Here is a 7,460-nt window from a genome sequence, read left to right on the forward strand (position 1 = left end):
CTACTCCACCCCCTCTACCCCTCCATAATCCTCTCCATCACTCTTTAACACACTCCTTCGCTCTACTTAACTCTCTCCTATTCCCAGTCTTTCTGTCTTTTGTGTGTTATTTCTCAAACACCGTCTCAGAGAAATGTACAAGCTGTTCATTGAAGCAGGATGTTGTGGTAATGTAATTCTGAGAAAGCCTCATTCCTCTTTGGGTGACATTTATGTGACGTAAATGAGCACATCACTGCGCAAGTGAATGTGTTCCAATTGAATTTATGTTCTGTGAAAGCCTCCTCCCATAGCCTGGTGGTCTAGTCTGTGTTGTTAGCCAACCCTCTGTGTATGGCTTGACAGTGATTGGAGAGTAGGAAGCGCTACAGCACGTACAGTATGGGACCAAGGCTCAAAAAGCTTCTCAGAGCAGGAGTGCTGATCTAAGGCCAGATCCACTTGTCCATATAATTATTTTCCTTGTGATCTAAAAGGCAAAACTGATCCTAGATCAGCACTCTTGCTCTGAGACTCTTTGTGAATACGGGACCAGGCTAACTCCTCCCATGGTTAACCCTTTAACTTCCTGTTGTTCCCCAGGAGTACTTCCTGAGGACAGAGCTGAACGAGGGCCAGCCCCCCTGCTGCTCCGTACGGGAGTGTCATAACCACATCATGCCCGACTGGCCCCTCGCCATGTGCAAACTGCCACTCCAATATGTAAGGCCCCGCTTCCTCCTCCCTACCACCATACCACATTTTGATTTGCAATGTCTCTCAACCAGAACTGATCATTTCAGACAGGTGTGGGTGCAGGAGGTCTAAAAGAATGGCCCACATTCCGCTAATGGCTAACCAGTCAGACCTGTTAGCCAACTGTAATAGCTAGTTAGTCAGTCAGAGGGCACAAAAGAAACAGATGTGTCTTCAGTTTGAATACTTTGAGGTTAACAACATACGCATCATTCCAGCATGTCTATTTCAGATACAGTTCACAGGTCATCAGACGCAGTTGTCCTTCACTCTTCCGCTGGTTAGGGAGAGTTCGAGCTTCACACACACTTGTTGTAAAAATATCTCTCTCATGCATTCTGACATCACCTTCCATGATAACTCCCTTATTCTACTGGTGATCTCTCAGACAAGTTACAGATCATTTAACAACATAACCTCTCGCAAACTTCAATATCCCAATGTTGCAAATTTTGTATTGAAACAAAAACACACAATGAAATCATCTTTACTTATATCATAATCCATTTGGAGTGACTGTCATCCCTTGTTAACAGATATTTCCTTTCTATATGCAGACTGAACAAAGCACATGTGTATTTTTACCCAAAGACAATAACCCCATGGAACTGCTCATTTTCCCTCTGAACACATGATTGTCACATGATACTGACTGGTTTTCTGATCCACGCCCCTCCCTTTTTTTAAGGTATCTGTGACCAACAGATGCATAGCTGCATTCCCAGTCATGTGAAATCCATAGATTAGGCCCTAATGAATTTATTTCAATTGACTGATTTCCTTATATGAACTGTAACTCAGTCAAATCTTGAGATTGTTGCATGTTGCGTTATATGCATATGTCCTTAACATCACGTTTGGTCTTGCCAGAACCGACTACTCTAGGGTGAATCTGTCAGACCAGTGAAACAAAGTACCATCGATCTAATGAACAATTAATATTTAGACAGAAAACCGTCTGGAAGATATAGGGGCTGTCTGGGGAAATTCTGACTGTCACACAAGCTTACATAGATCATCACACACATTCCTACTTATGACACTAAATCAAGGTTGTCTGTATGTTCCAGTGTGATCATATGTGTGCAAGAATACACAGTAGAAACAAGTAGGAAGCCACTGGCACCACTTCATGTTTATTAGAGAAAGGTGCCATCTTCCCGAATTTTACAATTTCAACCTCTTAGCACTGTACACAAATATAGCCCAAACTGTACATTTCTCACACATTTGCACGTAACTACAAATCTTATTTATTCAACATTATGCACGATGAAATATCTTGAGTGGAACCATCTTGTTTTCAAGTGTCCAAATGAAAAAACTAAACTTAACAACTATAATAATATGGCAACTACTGTCTAATAATAATAATAATGTAGTAATAATAATAAAACATGCATATAACTTACATAATAATATAAATAAAAAACATGCAAATATCTTCACATGGTGATGTTTCTATTAGTTAAAAACAGTTTGTTCTTAACATTTGAAAAAGGGCTTTCTTAAATTCACTGTGTCATTTTAATGTCCTGATTTCAATAGGTAAATTATTCCAGTCAGTTGGGCCTTTGTATCTGAAAGATACTCCAACCTCATGTTTATTGCTGCTGTTGTCTAAGGTTAGGTGTTCCTTAATAGACAGTACCAGTCAAAAGGTTTTCTTTAATAATAACAAGATAACTCATGTAAAACATATTGTGCCCGTAAAACGTATATGGGTTAAGAACTTATGTGAAAGAGCACAGTTTGAAAGACATGGCAAATAGAAGATCAGAAATAGATGGGAGAGGTTGAGGGTAGAGGACAGACAGGAGTAAAAACAAACAAAATAGAACTATTGTAAAATAAAATGTAGTTTGAAAAAGCTGGAAAAACAGGCCTAAGCATTGTTGTTGACTAGTTTGCTCCAATTGGGAGAGGGGTGATAGGGTTGGAGGGTAATAAAGGAAAATGTATTTTTTTTAAAATGTGTGTCTATATATATATATATGTGTGTGTGTATGTGTGTGTGTGTATGTGTGTATATATATATATATATATATATATATATATATATATATACACTGCTCAAAAAAATAAAGGGAACACTTAAACAACACAATGTAACTCCAAGTCAATCACACTTCTGTGAAATCAAACTGTCCACTTAGGAAGCAACACTGATTGACAATAAATTTCACATGCTGTTGTGCAAATGGAATAGACAACAGGTGGAAATTATAGGCAATTAGCAAGACACCCCCAATAAAGGAGTGGTTCTGCAGGTGGTGACCACAGACCACTTCTCAGTTCCTATGCTTCCTGGCTGATGTTTTGGTCACTTTTGAATGCTGGCGGTGCTTTCACTCTAGTGGTAGCATGAGACGGAGTCTACAACCCACACAAGTGGCTCAGGTAGTGCAGCTCATCCAGGATGGCACATCAATGCGAGCTGTGGCAAGAAGGTTTGCTGTGTCTGTCAGCGTAGTGTCCAGAGCATGGAGGCGCTACCAGGAGACAGGCCAGTACATCAGGAGACGTGGAGGAGGCCGTAGGAGGGCAACAACCCAGCAGCAGGACCGCTACCTCCGCCTTTGTGCAAGGAGGAGCAGGAGGAGCACTGCCAGAGCCCTGCAAAATGACCTCCAGCAGGCCACAATGTGCATGTGTCTGCTCAAACGGTCAGAAACAGACTCCATGAGGGTGGTATGAGGGCCCGACGTCCACAGGTGGGGGTTGTGCTTACAGCCCAACACCGTGCAGGACGTTTGGCATTTGCCAGAGAACACCAAGATTGGCAAATTCGCCACTGGCGCCCTGTGCTCTTCACAGATGAAAGCAGGTTCACACTGAGCACATGTGACAGACGTGACAGTCTGGAGACACCATGGAGAACGTTCTGCTGCCTGCAACATCCTCCAGCATGACCGGTTTGGCGGTGGGTCAGTCATGGTGTGGGGTGGCATTTCTTTGGGGGGGCCGCACAGCCCTCCATGTGCTCGCCAGAGGTAGCCTGACTGCCATTAGGTACCGAGATGAGATCCTCAGACCCCTTGTGAGACCATATGCTGGTGCGGTTGGCCCTGGGTTCCACCTAATGCAAGACAATGCTAGACCTCATGTGGCTGGAGTGTGTCAGCAATTCCTGCAAGAGGAAGGCATTGATGCTATGGACTGGCCCGCCCGTTCCCCAGACCTGAATCCAATTGAGCACATCTGGGACATCATGTCTCGCTTCATCCACCAACGCCACGTTGCACCACAGACTGTCCAGGAGTTGGCGGATGCTTTAGTCCAGGTCTGGGAGGAGATCCCTCAGGAGACCATCCGCCACCTCATCAGGAGCATGCCCAGGCGTTGTAGGGAGGTCATACACGCACGTGGAGGCCACACACACTACTGAGCCTCATTTTGACTTGTTTTAAGGACATTACATCAAAGTTGGATCAGCCTGTAGTGTGGTTTTCCACTTTAATTTTGAGTGTGACTCCAAATCCAGACCTCCATGGGTTGATAAATTGGATTTCCATTGATTATTTTTGTGTGATTTTGTTGTCAGCACATTCAACTATGTAAAGAAAAAAGAATTTAATAAGATTATTTCTTTCATTCAGATCTAGGATGTGTTATTTTAGTGTTCCCTTTATTTTTTTGAGCAGTGTGTGTATATATATATATATATATATATATATATATATTCAAAGAATGTATGGGGGATTGGAAGTGATGCAGACAATTACAGTGCCTTGCAAAAGTATTCATCCCCCTTGGCGTTTTTCCTATTTTGTTGCATTACAACCTATAATTTAAATAGATTTTTATTTGGATTTCATGTAATGGACATACACAAAATAGTTCAAATTGGTGAAGTGACTTGTTTAAAAAAAAAATAATAATAATAATTAAATAAAAATACGGTAAAGTGGTGCGTGCATATGTATTCACCCCCTTTGCTATGAAGCCTCTAAATAAGATCTGGTGAAACCAATTACCTTCAGATATCACATAATTAGTTAAAGAAAGTCCACCTGTGTGCTTTCTAAGTGTCACATGATCTGTCACATGATCTCAGTATATATACACCTGTTCTGAACGGGGCACCACCAAGCAAGCGGCACCATGAAGACCAAGGAGCTCTCCAAACAGGTCAGGGACAAAGTTGTGGAGAAGTACAGATCAGGATTGGGTTATAAAAAAATATCTGAAACTTTGAACATCCCATGGAGCACCGTTAAATCCATTATTAAAAATTGAAAGAATATGGCACCACAACAAACCTGCCAAGAGAGGGCCGCCCACCAAAACTCACGGACCAGGCAAGGAGGGCATTAATCAGAGGCAACAAAGATACCAAAGATAACCCTGAAGGAGCTGCAAAGCTCCACAGCGGAGATTGGAGTATCTCCATAGTAGAGGTCGACCGATTAATCGGAATGGCCGAATTAATTAGGGCCGAATTCAAGTTTTCATAACAATCGGTAATTGGCATTTTTGGATACCGATTATGGCCGATTACATTGCCCTCCACGAGGAGACTGCGTGGCAGGCTGACTACCTGTTATGCGAGTGCAGCAAGGAGCCAAGGTAAGGTGCTAGCTAGCATTAAACTTATCGTATAAAAAAACAATCAATCTTAACATAATCACTAGTTAACTACACATGGTTGATGATATTACTAGTTTATCTAGCTTGTGCTGCGTTGCATATAATCAATGCGGTGCCTGTTAATTTATCATTGAATCACAGCCTACTTCGCCAAACGGGTGATTTAACAAGCACATTCGCAAAAAAAAGCACTGTCGTTGCACCAATGTGTACCTAACCATAAACAATAATGCCTTTCTTAAAATCAATACACAACTATATATTTTTTTACCTGCATATTTAGTTAATATTGCCTGCCTTCTTTTAACTAGGTCAATTGTGTCACTTCTCTTGCGTTCTGTGCAAGCAGAGTCAGGGTATATGTAGCAGTTTGGGCCGCCTGGCTCGTTGCGAACCTGTTAATTGAAATGCATTCCAGATGACTACCTCATGAAGCTGGTTGAGAGAATTCCAAGTGTGCAAAGCTGTCATCAAGGCAAAGGGTGGCTACTTTGCAGGATCTTAAATATAAAATATATTTTGATTTGATTAACACTTTTTTGGTTACTACATGATTCCATATGTGTAATTTCATAGTTTTGATGTCTTCACTATTATTCTACAATGTAGAAAATAGTGCAAATAAAGAAAAAAGATTGAATGAGTAGGTGTTTCCAAATGTTTGGCAGGGACTATATGTACAAGGAAATTTAAGTTAATACATTTAAAAATAATTTGGTACCAATGCAGTTGTCTTCTGTTTGGGGTGATAGACAATTTAATGATTCACACATTGTGCAATGATGTGTCTTATATTAACATTCAAGAATGAATCTACAAGGATAGTTATAAATGACATTTAATTCACGAAGTAAGGTCTTGGTTGTGTTTTGATAGATGTCACCATAATCTAGGATAGAAAGTAGCAGTTGGTTTACTAAGGTCTTTCTAACAAGTCTTAGATATGTATAGTAACCCAAGCTTATACGGTGCATTCACTATACTTTTTCCACATTTTTTTATTCAGGTTACAGCCTTATTCTAAAATGGATTAAATAATTTCCCCTCCCTCAATCTACACACAATACCCAATAATGACAAAGCGAAAACAGGTTTAGACATTTTTGCAAATTTATAAAAAATAAAAAACAGAAATACCTTATTTACATAAGTATTCAGACCATTTGCTATGAGACTCGAAATTGAGCTCAGGTGCATCCTGTTTCCATTCATCATCCTTAAGTGTCACGTCCTGACCAGTAAAGGGGTTATTTGTTCTTATAGTTTGGTCAGGACGTGGCAGGGGGTATTGTTTTATGTGGTTCAAGGTGTGTTTGTGTATGTGTTCATGTAGAGGGGGTATTTGGTTTATATGGTTCGGGGTGGTTATGTATGTAGAGGGGTATTTGATTTATTAGTCCAGGGTTTTGGTTATTGTTCTATGTTAGTTTAGTTCTATGTTCAGTCTAGTCATTTGTATTTCTATGTTTAGCTAATTGGTGTTGGGGCCTTCAGTTGGAGGCAGCTGTATATCGTTGCCTCTGATTGAAGGTCCTATTAATAGGTATGTGTTTGTCATGGGATTTTGTGGGAGATAGTCTAGTTCGTTTGTTTTTGTATACGTTGTATGTGTTTTTCCTTCTTCACCAATAAAAAGAAGATGAGTATACATTTTCCCGCTGCGTTTTGGTCTACACCCTACGACACCCGTGACATTAAGATGTTTTACAACTTGACTGGAGTCCACCTGTGGTACATTTAATTGATTGGACATGATTTGTAAAAGTAACACACCTGTCTATATAAGGTCCCACAGTTGACAGTGAATGTCAGAGCAAAAACCAAGCCATGAGGTCGAAGGAATTGTCCGTAGAGCTCAGAGACAGGATTGTGTCGGCACAGATCTGGGGAAGGGTACCAAAAAATGTCTGCAGCATTGAAGGTCCCCAAGAACACAGTGGCCTTCATCATTCTTAAATGGAAGAAGGTTGGAACCACCAAGACTCTTACTAGAGCTGGTCGCCCGGCCAAACTGAGCAATCGGGGGAGAAGGGCCTTGGTCAGGCAGGTGACCAAGAACCCGATGGTCTCTCTCAGAGTTCCTCTGTGGAGATTGGGAGAACATTCCAGGACAACCATCTCTGCAACACTCCACC

General features: G+C 41.0%; 1 protein-coding gene across 1 annotated transcript in view; it reads left to right on the forward strand.

Annotated features, from left to right (window-relative positions):
* Nucleotides 1–1,372, forward strand: part of LOC115198843 (F-box DNA helicase 1-like) — a 42,551-nt gene extending 41,179 nt beyond the window's left edge. The window contains exon 10 of the transcript XR_003879304.1: nt 583–1,372. The gene's annotated coding sequence lies outside the window, so the exon portion shown is untranslated. The remainder of the gene's footprint in view (nt 1–582) is intronic.
* The last annotated feature ends 6,088 nt before the right edge of the window (nt 1,373–7,460 follow it).

Source organism: Salmo trutta, chromosome 8, assembly GCF_901001165.1.
Source record: "Salmo trutta chromosome 8, fSalTru1.1, whole genome shotgun sequence".
Lineage (NCBI taxonomy): Eukaryota > Metazoa > Chordata > Actinopteri > Salmoniformes > Salmonidae > Salmo > Salmo trutta.